Source organism: Peromyscus leucopus, chromosome 15, assembly GCF_004664715.2.
Source record: "Peromyscus leucopus breed LL Stock chromosome 15, UCI_PerLeu_2.1, whole genome shotgun sequence".
NCBI classification, from domain to species: domain Eukaryota; kingdom Metazoa; phylum Chordata; class Mammalia; order Rodentia; family Cricetidae; genus Peromyscus; species Peromyscus leucopus.
The window spans coordinates 71,296,038-71,318,553 of NC_051076.1; positions in this window are offsets into that span (position 1 = coordinate 71,296,038).

Below are 22,516 nucleotides of genomic sequence, written 5' to 3' on the forward strand. Positions count from 1 at the left end.
CACTGCCTGTAAGTACAGCCCTCCAGGTCTTAAAGGTGTATGTCTCCAATGCTGCCTGTATCCCTTAACACACAGAGACTTACCTAGCTCTGCCTGTCAAGTGATGGGATTATAAGTGTACACCACCACTGCCCTGCTTTCCTATGGCTTGCTAATAGCTCTGACCCCTGGACAACTTTATCTCTTAACATACAATTATAATCACATTTCAGTACAAATAAAATACCACCATAATGGATCTGTGGGAAAGATGGAAGAGCAGAATGATATATGACAAAGATTGCTGCAGTTGATAAAGGAGCAGGTCCTTGACCAGAGGAGTTCATGAGACTACTTTTTGGTTTTTTTGTTTGTTTGTTTGTTTGTTTTGGTTTTGGTTTTGTTGGTATTTATTTTTTCTTCCTTCCTTTTCTAATTTTTATTATGTTTTCATTTATTTTTTATTTACTTTTGGGAGCGAGGCTACAAGGGTAGAAGGCAGATATGAAAAGATTGGGAAATAATACACAAAGATACAATAAAAATATGTTCAGAAGATTGCATGAATCTCAGAAAAGACTTTGAAGTTTGGACTTTTAAATAAGTTTGAGATGGTTATAGACTATGGAGATTTTTGAAGTTGGACTGAATGCATTCATTCATGATTCATTGGCTATGAGACTATGAGGAACAGGGAGTATAACATTGTTGTTAGAATGGCTCCTGTAGACTCGTAAGTGTGAATGCTTGGCCCATAAGAAGAGGTACTCCTAGCAGTTGTGCCTCTATTGGAGGAAGTGTGTCACTGTTGGGGCAGGCTTTGAGGACTTGTATGCTCAAATTATGCCTGGTGTGGGACACAGTTCACTTCCTGTCACCTGGATCAAGATGTAGAACTCTCAGATCCTTCTCCAGTGCCATGTCTGACTGTATGCCACCATGTCCAACCATGTGGATAATGGACTAAACCTCGTAAACTCTAAGCCAGGCCCAATTAAATGTTTTCTTTTATAAGAATTGACATGTTTATGGTCTCTCTTCACAGCAATAGAAAATATAACTAAGACACTTTAGTTAATCGTGTCAGAAAATTGGCCCCATGTCCCTGTGAAAAATGTGTTCACATATACTATGAAAATTCAAAAATCACATTCTGTGGCCCTGCATTATTAGGAACACATTGTGTACTCTTGCACTATCAGGAGAGTTTCTTCATTGTATCCATGTACCTATCATTATGTATTTTTGAATTCCAGGAAAAGTTTTTATATCAATATGCTAATTTTATAAAACATTTCTGTAAGTTATCAAAATATGTCTAATCTGCTTCAGGTTTTCCTAAGAAACAATTTGGGTAAAGTTATCTTGAAATGAATGTAGAGACTCTGAGACTTTCATTCATCAAGAGATGTCTGAGATATTCCTCAATGTGATTTATTAACAGGTGTTTCTGGCTTTGTGTGGGATGTGTACATACCATCACAGCAGAGCAAGTTTTGTTCCTGGTTAAGGCAGTGTTTCCAGCACTGCTGTAGAGACAGAGTATGTTCTGTAAGATGCAGCCAGTTTCTTTGGAGAATGGTAATTGAAGCAGAATCCCTATGAGTTCTGAAAGAGACTTTGTAAGAGTCATTTGTGGATGTTCTGTCCTCCATTTCTACCTTATGCTACTATAGTGTCTGTCACAAAAACTGCTCTTCCCAGGATCCTTTCTCAATAAAATTTTCAAGTCAGTTTAACTGATGAGAGGTACTAGAGGGTGAATTAAGGCTAGAGGAAATGGGACCACAAGGCACATGCTTCTTTCTTCTGTCTTTCTGCTGTGTTTTCTGTAGTAGAAACCATATATCATATTTAGTTCAGATGTGATGCTCCTAGACTTCAGCTCCCTCTCACTGGCTTCTCCCCTCATTCTCTCATTTTTAAAGTCAACACCTTCTCATTTCTTCCTTGCTAAGTTTCTCTGCTTTTTCCTCTTATCCATTTCCAGACAACAAAGCACTTTCTAGCTCCAACTTATCCTGTTTGAAATGCTTACTGTATTTACTTTCCTGGCTAGAGCACTCAACAGCAACTTATTTTCAACACTTGACCAGTTATGAGTCTGCATTAACTGTTACCCACTGTAGCAAGCCAATTCTCTGCCCAAGGTTAAAAATAGCACCAACCATGTGCATAAACACGAAGTTTATGATTATTTTAGGGCTACTGATAGTCAAGTAACTGAAGACATTACATTATACTCTCCCCAGCACCCAGAACAAGCTGAGAATTCCAGATGTTGGTAGGTGCACCTTTCGGACATGCCATTCCTTGTAGTTCCCACCCCCCCACACACACTTTAGTACAAATTCCCTCATTTCTTAGGTTTTCACTTAACCATTATTTTCTGTGAATCTTTCTTTTTAAAAAAGTATTTATTTTCTTTTAGTTATATGTATTTGTTAGGGGTAGGAGGCATGTGCACATATATGAATATAGGTGCTAACAGAGATGTTTTGTGGTGCCAGATCCCTAGGAACTGGAGTTGGTAGAAGATGTAAGTCCCCTAGAGCTGGGGACTAAACTTGGATCCTCAGAGAAGTAAGTGCTCTTGACCACTGAGCAATCTGTGCAGCCCCTCAGCAAAGCTTCTGTGACCACAGAATGTCTGTGGTTTCTTACTGTTGCACTCACTCAACTTTCACTTTTCTCTCATGGTCATAAAATTAGTTGATAGTTCTCTGCATAACATTTATTTCATTGTCTTAAACACATAGTAACACATGAGGTTGGTAAAGGCTGGTGCTAAAACCAGTTAAGTTACTATATCCCCAGCAGCTGTGGTGCACCAGGGTTCAAAGTTACCATTCCTGCCTACCCTGTAGCTATGCAAATTCTTATACTGGCAGTGTGGTGCTATATATTTTGTGAACAATTATTCCATTTGTTCCTCTCAACATACCTTTGAAAAGAGAAATAATTAGCCAATTTTGTACTATGTCATTTGCCTCATCCTGTAGTTCACTGAATTGACTGCTACACAAGTACAAGCTACCTTAAATGTTGAGGACAGTTCACTACTGATGTTTTACAATCTTACATCTAAGCTGTTAACGCCCATTATTCAGGATACACAGACAAGGAACTTCCCTTAAGCATTCAGGAGGGTGGAATCTGGCAGGGAATTAGCATTGGGAGGATATCAAGGTCAAGGTCCTCAAGCAAGGCAACAGTTACCCAAAACGGGGGCCAGGGCCCTGAGGGTCCCCCTTTTATTAAAAAATGAGCTTCTGACATGGGTTGCGTGGGACGTCAGCAGGTCACCTTACTCCTCATAGAGGTGCCTGCCCAGGCCACACAGGTGCTCTGTCTTAGGTTGGTGAGTGCCCCCCAGGCATTACCCATCTCTGAATACTCTTTATCATACTGGCTCAATCATGTGTGAGCTGCATGGTTAATTGCTGCCAAAGATCTCAAAGTGGCACTGGGCTTGCAATCTGTGTGTTCGATACAGAAAAGACCATTATGCTGTAAGCCTGTACTTAAGACCTTCTACCCCTTTCAAGAAATGACATTTGACATTTAAAATTATATATATATTTGAATGAATACTGCGAATGTAATCTATGAATACCATAAATGTGATTAATATCATGAGTGTAATTTAAAAAATAAATAAATAAATGTTGAGGATAAAGGAATGATGATGGACAAATCTTCTTTCTTCACACAGTCATCATTTGCCTCATCCTGTAGTTCATTGAATTGACTGCTACAAAGCTACAAGCTACCTTAAATGTTGAGGATATAGGAATGATGGATATATAGGATATATAGAATCTTTCTTCACACAGTCCTCCTGCTGCTCATGGAGACTAACAAGAAAGAAGCCAAAGTGGAGAGCTGCCAATGATTAGAGATGCAGACACTGCCAGGAAGGAGGCAGAGGTGCCACCCTGCAGGGAAGGCTGAAGACATTCTTGATTACAGCATGAGAGAGCTCAGACCTGATCCTGATAGAGGAATGACTTACCACATAGAAAGGGGAATTAGTCCCAGGAAGAGGAATCTGTCCCTGTGACAAGGAGTTAGAGTCAAGACAGGGTGCATATTCTTAGTGGCAACTTTAATTTACAAATCATTTGAATTCTAATGAAAAAGAAAGAAAAGGTAGGAGTTTGGGTGGATGGGTAAATGGGGGGAATCTGAGGAGTTGGAGGAGAAGAAACCATAATTAGAATATTGTATAAAAATCTATTTTCAATAGCATATATCATATGACACATATTCCTATTACATATATATATATGAAAATCTCTTTAAAATAAAATGTAAGTAAAAAACAAAGCTTAACAAATGATAGCATTGCCACGGTTTAGTTAAAACGGAACCTGAGGAACAGTTTGGGACTTTAAACTGATAACAAAGCTACAAAATGATGACAGGGAATAGCTATGCCTTCTTGGTCCAAAATTCCACAGAAGCAAAAAGCTTAATTTCACCACAATAATACATTTAGTTTGCCATTTACTATTTCAAATATTCACCCTGAGTTTGGAGCTGCAAAGAGCAGTCTTTAAATGACCAGAAAGTTAAAATCAACAATGACAAAATGAAGTTTATTATTTTTGTCTTGTTTAGACAAGGAAGAGGGATCATAATTTCATGCCCAGGGCTCACAGCACACTGTATGTAATCTAGTATTGATACCCACCTCAGCAAAAGTCTCAACAGGGAGGGATTTGAGGCTGCTAGCTCTTTGTTCTTTCTTGGTTTTCCCACCTTGCCTTTTTTTGGTTCCATTAATGCCCACCTTCACCTTTGATCTGGTCTCTGTTTTATTGAATTTTTTATCACAGTTTTTCTTTTTTTAATTCATTGTGTTGGGGCACAGGTATTTTTGTATCCATGTTGCATAACAGTTTTCACCTCCGGATATAGAAAGATGCCTTCTTGGACTTTGCCCATAGTACCTATGGAAACTAGAAGAGAACAAGACAGACAGTATAGAAACAGAAAGGTCTGTGTTGAAAATAAAGGAGAAACTGACTCTCCCACAGAGGTTTAAGACGTTCTTTTGGGATTCCAGTCATTGCTTCCTCACAGCTACATGTGATCCTTGTAGATGTGAGAATAACTATGAAGTAGAAAAGTTAATCTAAAAAGAAAATCACGATGCAGCTTCACAGAGGTCACCAATCACCGGGGGGTGGGATTGTGTTCTGTTATAGTAGTATGGGGACTACCCATGCTTCCTTAAGTAATTCTTTGCTCATGCTCTATAAGCAAACCCCAAAACCTCATTGGTCTCAGTAAGCTGCACTTTTGTGAAATCACATGTTGGTCTGTTCTTTCCCCACTAGAGAGAATAGGCAGTTGTTGGGGTCTCTCCAGGAAAAGTTAATGCTATAGGTTGTCAGATGACAATGTGAGGGAGTCAGTTTTCTCCTTCCACCATATTTGTCCTGAGGATCAAACTCGTGTCTTCATGCTTGGCAGCTAGTGCCTCCACTTGCTAAGCCATTGCCTGGCCCATATGGCTGCTGTGAGCTGGGTGCTCTAGGGGGGGGTTTCTAACTTTAGGTCACTTCCTTCAAGGACTTAGGAATTTCTTCAGTAAGAAAACTCTATCAATTTTACAGAAATAGTTCTGAGAGGTGAAGCAAGTTCCTAGATTTCATAAGGGCACCAGCACCACCTGGGGTGCTGTTAAGTGTATTTGATGCCCGAGTTGTTCTATATTCTGTGACCCCAGGCCCAAATTTATTCCTGACCCTGTAATTTGACACTGTTGAGATCAAACTACCTCCATCTCTACTTCACAGGGGATTTTCCGTCCATGCCTGTCTCTTCGAGATTACATTTTATAAGCAGTTGTTGGTTCCATGTTGATGGTGAAGGATGACTGTGGTGCTTGGGTGGATGCAGATGTGTCTCAGGAACCTGTCATCCAGTTCAGACAGATAAATGACATCTCCAGCAACAGAAAATGTACCTACCCTACAAATTCAGTGCAATGAATTGAGACTGTAGGGACCAGATGGGTGAGTTAAAATCATATCAAGGAGACCTGGCCCAAGAACTTACTAGATGTAACATGAATTTTAAAAAGGTCTTATTAATAAAAACAAACCTAGAGCCAGGTATTGGGGTGAATTCTGAAAGATCAGAGAGGCAGAACAAGCCAAAGCTAACTTCACCTCGCCAACTTCTCAGCTGATCCTGTTTCCTCAAACTGGAAGCCTCTGAGTCCTCATCCAGAATGGATCTTAGCTGAACTGCTTCTAAAAAGCCTAAAAGTTAAAAAGCCACTAGTTCCTGGTTTTCATGCCTTATATACCTTTCTGCTTCCTGCCATCATTTCCTGGGAATAAAGGTGTGTGCCATCATGCCTGGCTGTTTCCAGTGTGGCCTTGAACTCACAGAGATCTGGATAATCTCTGCCTCCAGAATGCTAGGGTTAAAGGCATGTTCTACAACTGCCTAACCTCTATGTTTAATATAGTGGCTCTCTGTTCTCTGACCCCCAAATAAGTTTATTGGGGTGCACAATATATCAACAACTGGACATACCAGTCTATAGTAGGGCAGGCTCATAGATTCAAGGAAACTGGCTCAGATCAGTTGCTAAGCCATGCACATAATGTACTCCTTATGAGCCAACCTAGAGTCTGCCTGAGGGCCTAGCAGGAGGAGCTGTCAAAGTTCCTGATCACTGTCAGAGTTCCTGATCGATGTCAGAGGTCATGATTGTGACCAGCCAATGAGGGATGACCACACAGACTGGGTGCTGGGAGGGGGTTATAGAAGGCCTTCCCTGTTATTGAATGAGTTCATTATTTGCCTTCAACAGACTCCCAATGTCTGTGACCTTGATGCTGTGCCTTCTCACCCCTTCCCTCAAGGAAGCTGTTAGAATCTAAGCAACACCAGTCCAAAGAAAGGGTGTAAGTAACTGCTCAACTAAAGAAATTGAGGGAAATGTGACACTGTGGTGGCCTGGACCACACCAGTCTATCCTCTAATAAACCTCGTATCCTTGTGCCAAGAGTTGAAGACTCCCCTGTGCAGGTAAGTCATCATTGTTGACACAGCCTATTCAACAACCTGCCCTTTCCACCTGTTCACCTGTCTAGATCGAGACCTCAACCATCATTTTCTGCTCCTGGCCCACTTCTTATTCTGGATTTAGTTTGGCCTCACAGCTGAATCCTGCAGCTTCTCTCTCAAACTTGACTCCAGCAGCTCTGGGAACAGCTCCCTGTTGACACTGGTTGGCTTCATTACAGTCTCTATACAGACTCTTTCTCAGCACACTTATGAACCCCTTTGGACCATGCTACAGCATCTAACTTGTACTCATTCTGCAGCCTGTATATACATATATAGGTTTACATATATACAACTGCTGTGTGTTATGTTGTATAAGAGTTGAGATTAGAAATAAGAGAAACTGCCTTAGCTTCATCAGCATTATCAAGGTAAGTGGGTTATGACAAATCACTGTCATTGGAACCACTAAAGGTTTTTAATTTATTGTTATTCAGTAAATTCCAATATTGTAGAAAGACAAACACATCTCTCTATATTTTTAGTATACCACATTAACAGCACACACTCCTTTATGTGAGATAGAAAATTATTATAAGAAGTTCTTGATGGCTGGGAGGTGATTCCATAGGTCAAGTGCTCCTGTGAAAGTATGAGGACATGAACTTGAATCCCCAGAAAGTGTGGAAAGCTAGACACAATTCTCTGTAATCCTAGAGAGCAAATGAGATAGGAGGCAGAGACAAAACTCCCAGAAGTCTGGGTGCCGGCCAGCCTCAAGCATGTAATGGCTAAAAACAAGGAAAGATTATGTCTTAAAAATCATAAAAGGAGTGAACATTGCCGCTGATCTTCACATGTGCCCCATGTCATGTGAATGCCCACACTCAGACACACACATCACATACAGAGAACAAGATTTGAAACAAGTCCTGTACAACTCAGAACAAACCAGCCTCTTCAGTCATGATTGATGTATCCCTCGTTGTCAGAGTAGCCATATTTTACAAGGGAAACAGTGAGTTCATGCTATATTAAAGACACAATTCAGCTTTTGGTTTTGGGCTATTTTACTTAAAACAGGTACCCTATGGATGTTTATTAGCACTGAGGTTGGGACATCATTTTCAACAATTCAGAGTTATGGATACTATGCCTCAGAGAACCACTGAGTCCACACTGCTTTAGAGTTGTAGTGAAGCCTTCATCATTTTACCATCAAAGGGGCAATGGAGTGTGGATGTGAGAGCATCCAGTGCCGACAAAGGAGCTTGCCAGTCATATGTCATCTCACTTAGAGCAGCAGCAGCAAGCTGTTGAAGGGATATTTTTGAAGCCTTCACTAGTAAGAAGTCATTGTTTAGATCTTTGTCTTTTAAGTTAACTGTAGCATTTCTCAAACTTATTTTGATGTGCTAAGAACCACTAATGAAGACAGATGAGAATGAAGTCTCTGTAGGCTCCCATTATGACAGTTCGTATCACATTGCCCAATTATAGACATTTTCAGTAGCCTCAATAACTAATCTTTTGCATGTCCTTCCTTCAGCTGTCCTTGAGCCTCAAGATTAAAAGAAAAGATTGTAGAGATGGCTGAGTTGGTAAAGTGATAGCACAAAATGTGAGGACCTAAGTTTGATCCTCAGAGGCAGGGTAAAAGGCCAGGCATGGTTGTGCATGCTTTTAATCCCAGTACTAGAGATGATGACATGGAAATATTTCTCTGAGCTTGTTGGACAGTCAAGCTAGGTTAATAGGTGAGCTACAGGCTAATGGCAGACCATGTATTATAGGAAAAAGATGGCATTCCTGAAGATGATACCTGAGGTTAAACTCTGGATTCTGCACATGAGCACACACACACACACACCCATATATACATACACCATGAATACATCAAAATATTAAAATAAAATGTTCAACTTTTTGATTTTATATTTATATATTGTGAGTATACACATTCACATGTAAGTATGCTTGTGTCATGGCACACACTTTCTCTCTCTCCACCATGTGGGTTTCAGGGATTGAACTCTAGGATGAGGCTTCTTGGCACATGCCTTTCTCCAATGAGCCATCGCAAATCACTTATAGTGATGATTTCCAAGTGAGGAGGAAATGAGGGCTGGCCAGACTTAGTTTTTAGTTCAAGATCAAGCTTGGAATAAATGTAAATGCTTTACCCTCATGGCCCATGTGTAATATATGGATTTTATATCATTTAAGTTTGGGTTTAATTCAAAACTATTGATAGTAATAGCTAAATGTACTAATACTACCTGACATTTATTAGAACTACGAACATTCCATGCAACCTATCATAGTGTCTTCTTTCCTTTTTCTTATTATAATCAGTATTATTCAAGGGAAGCAACATGAATGAGGTGAAAACATGCAAGATACTGGAAGGGAGCTCAAATTTGTCTTTTCCATTTCATGAAGCAGCACTGCAGCAAGGCAATGCGCCTATCTATCTATCTATCTATCTATCTATCTATCTATCTATCTATTTATTTATTTATTATCTATCATTTTGTATGTGCATGTATGGGGAATGTGTGCATATGTGTATGTATATTCACATGCCCATGGACTTTATTTGGATGTAGGTGCACATGCACATGGTATTGCTGTGTGCAGAGGCCTGAAATGGGATTCCAGTATCTTCCTTGATTACTCTCAAGTTTTATTTATTGAAGCAGAATCTGTCACAGTACTGGAGCTCACTGATGCACCTGATCTAGCTACATGCTTGCCATATGAATTCGTGGTCTTTTTCTTTTTGAGTTCTGACTCAGGTGGCCTCCATATATGTTCAACATTTGTATGTTCCAGGCAACAGAGCTCTGATTCTTACACTCACATGGAACATGCTTTACTCACTGTGCCATCCCTCCAGCCACATTTATTTTTTGATTAGCAAGTAGGAGGTTAGAATGAAAGTAGAAAGTTAGAATGCAAGACTCATCTTTCGCTTCACAATCTGCTTCAGAATTAAGAAAGCATAGGTCTCTAACGTCAATATTTCTATTTGTGTGTGTGTATTGCATATATATACATATGTTTGTATACATGTATACATAGGTGGCATGTGGAAATTTTGAGGAAAATGTGCTCTGGAACACAGGAAAGGAGCTGACATTCCACCTATCACAGAAGTATAAGCTTTCATTAAAAAACACATTATATTTGGGGTCCTATTTCCAGTTCTAAACAACATATTGATTCAGTATGCAGTAGTTGTCACAGCTAACACAACAGGTTAGTGACACTTCCTTGGTGGTTCAGAAACTGTTTTACTTTTCACCTCTAGTTTGTATAAAGCTATAAATACACTTTTTGTCAAATGTTAAGTTCTAAGATTCTATTTAGAACAAAAATGTAAAATCAAATGGATCTTTTCTTCATAGTTTTTCCCTTGATATTTCTATCTCAGTTGTAAGAAACTTGTTTATATTAGTGAAACTAGATATACATGGTTCCTTTATGATGACTACTTGAGTATGGACAGTGTATCTCTTGGGCATTCTGGTACTTTGGACTCATTGTTGAACTTGGTATTTGACACAATGAAAAACACCTTTCATTCTTTAATTACTCTCTCTCTCTCTCTCTCTCTCTCTCTCTCTCTCTCTCTCTCCTGTGTGTGTGTGTGTGTGTGTGTGTGTGTGTGTGTGTGTGTGCATGTGTGTGTGTATACACGTGCACTTGTGGAGACCAAAGGTCAACCTCAGCAGGTGTACCTCAGGATCCATCTACTCTTTAAATATAACTTTGACTTTATGTTTACTTAGGTATATATATATATATATATATATATATATATATATATATACACATATGTGTATATATATATATATATATATATACACATATGTATGTATGTGTGTATGTGTGTGTGTCTGAGTGAAGGTGCTCATTGTTGGACCCCAAAGGTTTAGGGTCTAGAGTGGGAGTCCCAAGAACCCAGACTCCAGTCCAGTTGATGCAACAGCACGAGGTTTTTATTGAAGCGTCTGTACAGACAGGCAAACTCTCGTCCTGATAGCAAGAGTCGCATCTTACTGCAGCCATATGAGGTTTTTTAAAGGAAAAACCCACAAAAGCCATAAGGTTACAATTCCCATACAATTTTATGGCCTGATCACAGAGTGGGTACAGTCAAGTCCACATGTACATTCTTCCTGAAACCTCAAGGGGGGTATCAGGGTGGGAGTGGAGTTTACACAAAAGTCACAGTGGTCCTTCCTGGAACACTTGCAACTATCCCAGTCACAGTTGAGCCTATCTCTTAACAGAAATCTTTTTACATTGTTACATTGTTACAGGTTTAATAATGGCTGAGTCAGGTGGCCCTTGGAATTAGTTTTCTTTTTAGTTCCTTGTTTCCTGGGGCTTGGAAGTGTAAGCCTGAAGGGTTAGGGTCTTTCATTCATGTCTTCCAGGAGAGGGTGTCATATTTGAAGGCTGGTTGTATTCACTCTTCAAGACCAGCAAGTATACTTAACTGCTTAGTCATCTGTCCAATCTCACTGGTCCTTTGATAAAAGGTTTCTCAATGAGACTGGGACTGTTTGTTGAGTAAGCCCTTAGGAATCCTCAGGTCTTTGTCTCTCAATGCTGGCACTCCAAGTTTGTCCCATTTTGCCCTCTTTTCCTTAGGTGAGTTCTTGGGATAAATCCAAGTCCTCATGTTCGAGTGTCAAGTATTTTACTGACAGGCCTCTCTCCACCCCCTCTTCTTACAAGTATTGTATTCTTCACCTACACTTGTCTTCAGGATGCTTATGCTCTTCAATAGACTGAGAAGGAAAACTGTACAGCATCATTTTCCTCTACTCAGTGCCCTATAACGTACAAACTGGTGTCATTTGCACCTTTGGGATTCCTTTTCTTCTGTGTCATAGTCTTACTTTATACATTTAAGCAACTATAAACCTAGGCTTTAGTTTTGAATTTCTTCACTGTCTAATCTGAGTTTAACTTCTATTATTGCAAATGATAATTCAATATTGTTTATGAAAACACACATGTCTTATAAATTCACATACTTACTTAAAATTTGTTCATATAAGTATAAAAAATGAAAATAAATACTATGTAATTAGACAAGAGATTATTTTTGTTTTCAAGAGTAAGGATGGATGGGATAAGAATAGAGGCTTCATTTCTCTAGATATACAACATCCTATAAATTACTAAGAGAAGAGTATTGGCCAGGGGGTGGTGCATTCCTTCAATCCCAACACTCAGGAGGCAGAGGCAGGTGTATCTCTGTGAGTTCAAGGCCAGACATTCCTACAAAACAACTTCCAGGACAGCCTGAGCTATTACCCAGAGAAACTCTGTCACAAAAAAACCTAAAATAAGAAAGAAATGTGAAGCCAGCAATCAATCAATTAAGCAAGAAAGCTACTAAGAAAAAAAGAGATGAGTATTTTTCAGTTATAAAATAAAATTTCTTTCCTTCTAAATGGTCGTGGTCATGGTCACTTTATTTGGGCAGTGACACTTAATGTGATTTATGACTTTGGCACTGATAAAAAGTTTACATGATTAACAGACAACTGAGAGATAAAAGAGAAGATATTGAAAATCAGTAATTATTGCATACAAAAACATGTTGATATGTGAACATGTATCTTGCAGAAAGTGTAAGAGCTATTGCCTCTAAACATTAATTTAGAGTCTTGGACTAGGATAAATGAAGAAAATGTGAAATACCGTAACTAAATCTGGAACAGAAAGCAGGTGAGAAGTATAAAATAGTGGGGAAATCTAGAGCATTGCTCGGTGGGTAATGTGTTTGTTTTGCAAGCATAAGGGCCTGAGTTAGTTCCCAAGAAAACACAGGCAGTAGAGTGTGTTTATAATCCTATTATTCCTTGGGTGAGACAGGAGGCAGAATCTCCAGAATTCCCACAAGCCAGCTATCCTAGCATTTGTAGTTGCAAACAAGAGACCCTGTATAAAATGAAGTGGAAAGCAAGGACCAACACCTGAGATTCTCCTCTGCTTTCTGCAAGTGTGACTTAGCATGTGTATACTCTCAGTCACACAAAGATAAAAAAATGAATATAAGAAAAAGTTGTTTCATAATTAAACATCTGTGTAGTAAGACATGGTAGCACCTGTCCAGATCACTGGAACATTTACTCTTTGATTTAAATATTTCAGATTCTAAGTGCCTGTTGTATAGAATATGCACAAGATATCCATCCATAAGCACAACTTATTCATAGTAGTGAAAATGCAAATACTCTAAATGTTTATTAGTAATGAATCATTTTAATAACTTTTGGTAAATCTCCAAAAAGCTTATAATAAACCATAAAATGAAATGGACTTCTTTATTTAAGTGTGACTTAATATCTGACAATAGCATGAAGGGGAAAAGCAACACAGAAAGAAACATATAGTTTACTATAAATAAGTAAAAAATAACTGTGTGCTTGAGTGTGAGTATATACTAAACATTTTCATATGTGCTTATGAAAGCATATAATATGCTAATGTGTGTGTAAATGTGTATAACATGCTTACAATGATATAAAAATATGTAATTAAACAAAAGCTTATCTTTGCTGGCATGAGAAAGTATGAGAGGAATAGAAATATGTAGCTGGAGTTTTCTCTCCAGGTCCAGCCTAGCCCTGGCAGTCTGACAGCCCACATATAAAATAAACACACAGACACTTATATTATTTACAAACTGTATGGCTGCAGCAGGCTTCTTGTTATCTAGTTCTTATAATTTAAATTAATTCATTTCTATTCATCTATAAGTTGCTACATGGCTTGTGGCTTAACCGGTATCTTTTACATGTTGCTTGTTATGGTGGCAGCTGGCAGCGTCTCTCTCACTCAGCCTTCCTGTTCCCAGAATTCTCTTCTCTGCTTGTCCCACCTATACTTCCTGCCTGGCTACTGGCCAGTCAGTGTTTTATTTATCAACCAACCAGAGCAACACATTTAATATACAGAACATCCCACAGCAGGACTAGACACTTTTTTCCTCTGAAAATGAAATATAGTTCTATGAACTGGTAGGTCATTGAGCATTTTTGAAAATTATAAAATAAAATCATATCCCCAAACTATGAAATTGAAACAAATACCTGTATGCATATTGAAACTGATGACTCAAATACAATTTTTCATTATTATTATTATTATTCTAGTAGATGAGATGACAACATTGAGGTGTATATCAAGACAAAATGCACAATGTGTCAGTTCTTTTGCCTTATTGTTGAGGATGATGTCGGAATCTCTGTCCTGTGACCATTACAGATAGGCTGTGATAGAATGCAGCAATGAGTACTTTTTATTTTGGGGACCAGCATCACGTGATAAGAAGTGAGAGGTAAGACCAATACCATGTTGTTGTGAACATGATTTGGACATATCAGAATAAACATATAATGCATTTTTATTCAAAAAGAATTATGTGTTTTCTAAATTTTTCTGGGAAACTGTCTGAGAAACTACAAGCCTCTGAAGGCTCCAGCAGTGTGGTTCTTACTTCTAAATGTTGTATGGCTCTAAAGCAAATGGATTCTCTTCAGATGCTGCCCAATGAGAAGCATGAAAGGATGACCTTAGAAACTGCTCACCAACCCCATAACAAGAAGTTCTCAGACACGAACAGCATCTCATTAATATGATGCGATAATCAATTTTAAAAGAATACTGCTAGCTGAGATTGGGCAATTTTGGCATCAAAGATGATAAATACTAGATACTGCATGCTTCTTAATTATTTTTACATCTATAAATTCTCTTAGAGGATACTAGAAACATGAATCATATTTTTAAACATTGGCATGTAAAGCGATTGAAAGGATATTCTTTGTTGCCTCTTTTCACTGCACTTCAAGTCTCCAAACAATACATGAGATTTTTTCTATAGCATATTCAAATTAATAAATAAAAGAGGAAAAATCGACATAGTTCATTTTCATAGTTAATTCATTTCACTCTAATGAATTAATGCCTTAAGCAGTAACCATCAGTGTTTAGGGATACACACATGATCTCTAAGTCATCCAAACAATGCATGCTTGTGAAGGAGATATACAACCCACATGTGAAGAATTCTTGCCAAAGTATTTGTGATGCTTATAAAATGTGAGCACCAATTTACAGGAACAGACAGCGTATTAGATGAGACCAGAGGGATGGCTGGAAGTTTTGCATGATAAATATGTTTTGATCAATACATTGTTGCAAGGAAAAAATAGAAAGTGATAGAAGAAAGATCAGTAATTCAAACTGAACTTACAAAGGACCTTTGCTGGCCATTGGATTAAAAAACAGAAAAGTACAAACTTGTACCCAATGACTAATATGTCAACTTTAATGCTATTTGAATCTTTAATATTAGTGAAATGTTTCTTGAACTGACTTGTGAGTTTTATTGTCATAATGTAGCTACTTAAGAGGAAAAATGGATCCTGATCTTCCAGAAATTTGCACTGACATAATTCTACATCACATGGTGATTTGATCTAAGCATTCTTCCAAATAATGAAAACTGAGGCAAATGGCTATGAGTGTAGGTAAAGCAGAATTGTAGAGACCTTACTATGTCACCCATAAGTATCAGTGCTTACATTATTCACACTATTCAAAATCAAAGAAACAATTAAAAAAAAACCTCATCACATTCTCTTGTTAACACTGTGAATGATGTTAATACAGATCAGTGAATTAGTTTACTAAGGGCTAAGAAAATGCCCTGTCATGTTTCCTGAAGCCAGAGTAGTTCTTCACAAACATTCTGTGTCTTTGTGCTTGTCTCTGGTAGTCTGTTATTAGAGTAAACCTTCTCCCTAAGAAAATAAATATAAAAAGTAGTCCTCAATTTATAAAAAGTACACAATTAGAGAGTTTTCCAATTAAATGAACACACTGCAAAATAATAGGAAGTGGAAAATGTCAGAATTAGAGTGGATTTGAAGCTGTCTTTGTCACAACTCAGAGGACAGATTGATTATAACTAGTTTAATTTTGAAGGGCTTCAAAATAATAAATGTTATCACTGAGAGAGTGCTAGGTGAGTTGATACTACACTTCTAATTGAGTTTATAAGTGTTCCTTTCAAAAGCCTGCCCTGACCTGGGCAGCCAGCTTGCTCCTGTGGTACATCAAATGAGAAGGATTATACTGTCTGGAAACCACTACACTCAGAATATTGTCCCATTGAGAACACTGGCTACAGGAGCTTAAGCCAGGCTTACTATGACCTGCAAAAAGGGGAACAAGTGTGTGTAATCTACTGGCTCTAAATCAAAATCTAGCTGGAAGCCTGTGCCAAAAACTATTTGGCCACCTTTATTTTTAATGTGTGTACACATGTGTGAGCATTTATGCACAGGTGTGTGTGTGTGTGTGTGTGTGTGTGTGTGTGTGTGTGTATTTAATATATTTACAGCCATTCTCGTTAGTAGGTGTGTGATCACATGTATGTGGAGGTTAACATCTAGTGTCTCCCACCATTGCTCCTCACATTTCCTGACACAGGGTTTCTCACTGAGCCTTAAGCACATCTCTTGGTACACTGACTGTCCAGGGAGCAGTGGAAATATGCATGACTCCACTCCTGCCCTTCCCAGCACTGGAGCTGCAGACAAGCACAGCCACGCCTGCATTTGACACTGGTGTTGGGATCTAATTCAGATCCTCACATGTGCAATGTAGACACTTTACTAGCAGTGCTTGGTTCTTCCTTTTCTAAAGAGCATCATTACAAACACCAGAATCAGCATGAGGCTTCTTCCTGGGTCTCACCCCAGCTTCTGCATCTACCTATCTCAGATCCATTTTGCCTGAGATAGGGATACTTCTATTGAAAATACTGTTGTTCTTGTGTCTTATAAGAAATTGTAAATTTGTTATTCTAGAAATCTGCTCATGACTTTTTGATTGGGTCTGATCTCTCCCAGGCTGGTATCAAGTTTGCTGTGTAGCCTAGGATGACTTTGAATTCCTGATATTTCTGCATCTACCACCTAAGAACTAGAATTAGAAATGTCAGCCAACATGACCTTCATTCAGTGCTGGAAATGAAACTCTGGGCTTCATGCATGCTAGGCAAACATGCTACCAAATGAGAACTCAACCTCACTGGCTTGTTTACTCTGGGCATTTATTGTTTCTGTGCAGATTCTTTTTTTTTCCCTTTCTTCATTCTGAATGTTCATCCACAATCTCATATGCATCCACCAGGTACCCAGTGAGACTAAGTAGCCAACACAGTGGGATTATGCACTGAGTACATGAGGTTCCAGGAAATATAAGGGGATCAGAATCTCAAACAAGTGGGATAAATGGTGGTGGATAATCGTCAATGTATGACATGGTAGTCTTCCTCCTCAACAGTAAGCAGCTGTGATTCCTGAAAGAGAGCTGCGCAAGGTTGGAGCCAGTGATTTTCAATAGTGGAAAGGTAGAATCACAGGGTTCCCTGCCTCTTCTAAAGATACATACACAGTTAGCAGTTGCTAAGGGAGAAGGGCTCCTGAGTTCCCACTCTTCACAGAAGCTTTATAGACAGCTTGCAGTTATTGTGAGAGAGAGCTCACATGGTCCTCTCTTTACCAAGAATTTATAGAGAGTTAATGGTTGCCAAGGGGAAGTGCCTCATGAGCCCACAATCCTCCCCAACATGATATAGGCAATTGTCAGTTGTTTGGATTAGGGACTTTCTTCTTCAGTGGTCAAACTGTCTTTTTGTTACCCATGCTCCCATAAGTAACCGCTTATTGATGCTTCTCTAAACAAGGCCAACTAAACTAACTGGTTTAGCAAATTGCACTTGGGTAGAATGATTTCTTTGTTTCTATCCTTGATGACCAATTTGGGTTGAGCAGACATTTGTTTGTGTGTCCACAGGAAATATTTCATATGCTATACTTGGAGAAGAGAAAATAGCCCAACAACAGTGGAAATCACAGCCCTGAAAATGTCACTGACAAGCAGCACTCTAACTGCAGAGGACTTTGCCTACAGAAAATATCAGCTACATTTGTTTCTGAAAAATAAAAATGATACCAATAAAGCTAAAGAACCCTTAGAATGTAGAACAGTAGTCATGGACCTGTTTCAATTAATGCACCTGCTCCAGGAGCAGATAATGGCAGCTAATTAAGACATTAATTAAAACTCATAATACTTTCTTAGAAAATATAAAAATACAGTTGGACTTTCTCCTTTTAACTTAATTGAAGCAAATTATTGGCAGGTATTGTTAATATAATTCTCTTTTTGTTAAACAGAAGAGACACATGAGTGGAAAAATTAGACGTATAAATAAAAACCTTAGAAAAGTCATTATTAGATGTCTGGAGAAATTATTGGAAAGGTGGTTTGGAGATGTGAATCCAGCACCCTGTGACCTCACAAACTATGTAATTGCTTTTTGCTTACACCTAAGCTCTACTTTGGCTTAAATTGGACAAGCTCTATTCTTAAACCTCTTTCCTGAACTTTCTAGGTTTCCAGATGCCCACGGAGTCTCTCAAAACCCAAGGGAATGTTTTAATAGGGTGCAATAAATATAGATTAAAGACCTGGAAAATTGTAACAGCCCTGAGGGGTTGGCAAAGCCCTGGTAGGTGCTACCATGGAAGCAGCATCATTCCCTCCTCGGCTGGGGCAGCATGGACTCAAGACCTTAATCACTGGCTTCTCAGACCCGGATACTGTCATTTCTGGGCACTGCAGCTGTGTTTGCTTTGTTACACCATGCTTTAGAAATGTATTTGTTTTCTTACTTATATTAATTTCTTATGTGCTCGTGTATGTCCAGGTACACATGTGAATGCCTGCCTGTGGAAGCTGGGAACATCCTTGTGTTCCAGACTCTGGAAGTCTGTCCACTTCCTTTGAGAAAGTAGAGCTCACCAAGCAGGCAGGCAGGCTGGCCACTGAGGCACAAACATCTTCCTTTCTCCATCTCCAATTCCCGTGTTGATGTCATCTGTAGGTGCTGTCACACCTGGCATTTGTCCTTGAAGTCACAAAGATCTGACTGTCCCTGCCTCCCCAAAGGCATACACCACCACACCAGGCCCACAATCCCTTTATTATGTATTGTGTACATCTGCTTGTACTTGTTAGTGTGGTGTGTGCTTGGCACACATGTGAATACGTGCACACCTGAATCAGCCAGAGGCTGATGTCAGGTACCTCTCCCTCACTGTTCTTCACCTTTCCTTTTTGACATAGATTTCACTGAAGATCATTGACTCTGCTTAACTGGCTGGCTAATGCTAATCAAGAATCTGCTACTCTGTGCTCCTCACATCTGGGAAATCAGCACGTGCCGATGCCTTAGACTTTCTAAATGTGAGCTCATGATGTGTATACGGATCTCCATGCTTGTGTGGTAGTCTAGGACTAGGACATGCCTAGTCTTCTCTATTGCTGGTCCTGGACAGCTGGAAAGAAAAGCAGAGAGTCTAGGTCCACCTCACCATCTCACAAACTACACATGAGAATGAGTGTAAAGGGTCAGGCACAAATTTTGGAGTTTTAAAGTGAGGACATACATGATTGCTGGGGAGATGGCACAATGCAGCAGGAATAGAATCATGGATATCATCTAAAAAGTGTGTGTGCTGTTGTTTTGAGACTCAGAACAAGTCATCTAATTAAAATATTAGCAGAGAATTGTTTTAGAACTCTCACTGAAAGGAAGCTATAGAGCAGGCTCCACAGGTAAGAGCACTTACTGCACAAGGATGAAAATCTGTGTTCAAATCCCCAACAACCATGAACAAAAACAGATACAGCCCTGCATGTCTATAACCCTAGCATTGAGCAAGAGTTCAGGGACAGAAGGTTTACTGGAGCTTACTAAGGACCAGTTTAGCTCCCTATCTAATAAGATGTCTTGTTTGAACAGAACAAGGCTATCCTAATTTAATTTTGACTGCTGTGATAAAATACTCTTGCCCAAAGCAACCAAATCAGGTAGAAAGGCTTTATTTTAGTCCAATATTATATATAGTCCATAACTTCAGGAAAGTCACAGTGGCAGGGGCTGGAAGCAGCTGCTCACATCTACAGTTAAGGGCCAACACAACTGTGTGCATGCATGCTTACTACTCATTGGCTTTCTTGGCACATATTCTCCCTAGGGCCCCAAACTAGGGAATGACACTGCCTACTTTCATCTTGGGTCTTCCCAGATGAATTAAGGCAGTCAAAGGCGATTCCCCACAGACGTGTCCATAGGTTCACTTGATCTAGACTGTTCCTCATTAAGACTTTCTTCTCAGATGATTCTAGGTTGTGTGACCATCACAAAGATGGGAAGTGATAGAGTAGGACAGCATATGTTCTCTTCTCACCTCTGCACATGTGTATGAGAGAACACACTTGGACACACACACACACACACACACATACACACACACACACACACACACACACACACACACACACACACACACATCACTGAGAAACCAATCTAGAGAAATGCAGCAATAAGGGACAAGCTTATTGATTCCTGTTCTAATTTCTATCTTCTCTGTTTACTTTAATCAAATCAGAAAGATTCCCTCTATTTTCTTGCAAGCACTATCCTCTGGATTTTCCATATTCCCAAGGAAAGTTCTGATCCCATCTAGATTTTTAAAAGATACTTATTTATCTTCACTTTATGTGTATGAGTGTTTTGACTGCATATATGTGTGTGTATCATGTGTTCATGCATGCATGCCTGGTGCCTGAGGAGACCAGAAAAGAGCATCAGATTCCGTGAAACTAGAGTTATAAGTAGTTGAGAGAGTTCATATGAGTCCTAGGAATTGAATTTGGGTCCCTACAAGAGGAGCAAGTGCTCTTAACCAAACAGCCATCTTTCTAGCCTTAAGATTTATTTTTATTTTAGGAAAATAGAAAAAGCTGAAGATAAAAGAAGGAACTGAATCTATCAAAATCAGAGATTTCCCTAATGGTTACCATGAGAGAGGCTGTCTGCTTTCCTGAGCCTTGGTATATGCTGAATAGGAGCACCAGTGTCTTCACAAAAGAGGGCTATAAAAATGTTGCCTAAAATTGCTGGGCAGCTATAAAGGAGACAAATGATTCTATTACTTTGAAATGTAAGCAAACACTGCCACTAAAGCCCTGGGCAACACATGAAGCCATCCTCTATTAATAAATGGGGATTTGATGATTTCTCCTCATATGGAAGATAAAGGAAAAATAGCATCATTGTCTAGAGAAGGCTATTTGGATGCCTGGTGCTGATACGGGAACACAAGGGCAAAGTGATATGGTGCAGTCCTTCTTCAGGTGGAAATGGAAATAGACAGCTCCAACCTACTTCTTCCTGGTTAGAGAAATATGAGTTGTCCTGCTTCTGGTTCCCAGAGAACATTCTTAAGAAAAGAATTTAATGGGCAGGAAAGGCAAACACAGAAGGATTCTGAGTTCCCTGTGGTAGGCATGACTGCTTCATTCTGTCATTTGAACTAGGGGCAAGATGAGCAAGCAGAGCCTTTATCTTGGGGGAAAGAGGCTTAAAGAAAGTTACTAGAGGTGGGAAAAAGTTTAATTTCATTTTCTCTGCTTGGTGGCAGTCATGTGCACACAATTGCTTCATGAGGACTGCACATGCATATTGTGCACATCAGGTCAAACATAGATGTAGTTGTTCAGGAGATGTCCACTTTGAATTTGAGAGAAGTTCTTTCCCCAGGACCAAAAGTTCAACAGTGCAATTGGTAGGCTCCATCACCACAGTGCTGGGATTCCAGGTGTGCACCAGCGTGGCTTTGAGACATGGATTCTGAGGCTGGAACTCAGATTTGCCTGCTTTCCTGTCTTGTACTTTTGCAGCTGAGCTCTAGCTCCAGATTCAAGTTTTGTTTCACATGTTACAGCTCCAGAGTTTAACACATAGAGATTTAATATTGTTGCATTTTAATCCTGCACACACTCATGTGCACATATCCCTGATTGCACATTCACACACACACTTGCACAAACGTACCTGATCTCTCTCTCCTCTCTCCTCTGTCTCTCTCTGTCTCTCTGTCTCTGTCTCTCTCTCATACACATATACACACACACTCACACATGCACAAAAACATTCATATACCTGATCATACAGTCACATACACATACATACATGGGCATACACACAGAGACGCAAATAAGTTTTTAATTAGGTTGGAATTGAGCATGTAGCTCTTGGACATTTTATCTTCTGCATCCTCCCATGTTCCCTCCTGATGCTGAATAACTTTTGACTTAAACAGCTATTTTTGGTTTCTGAATTTAATTCTCACTGGTATTTCTAAGTCCTCAAAATAGACCAACTAGCAGAAGATGTCCACACCTTGTCAGGGTACCAACCATCTGGGGGTACAGTTAAGGTGTTGAGCAAGGAAAGTGTCAAGGGGTCTACTGACAGATCTGTCAAATTAAAACAGTTTTAAAAATACACACTTACCTAGAACCTCTTAGCCTATGTGCTATATGTGCCTCT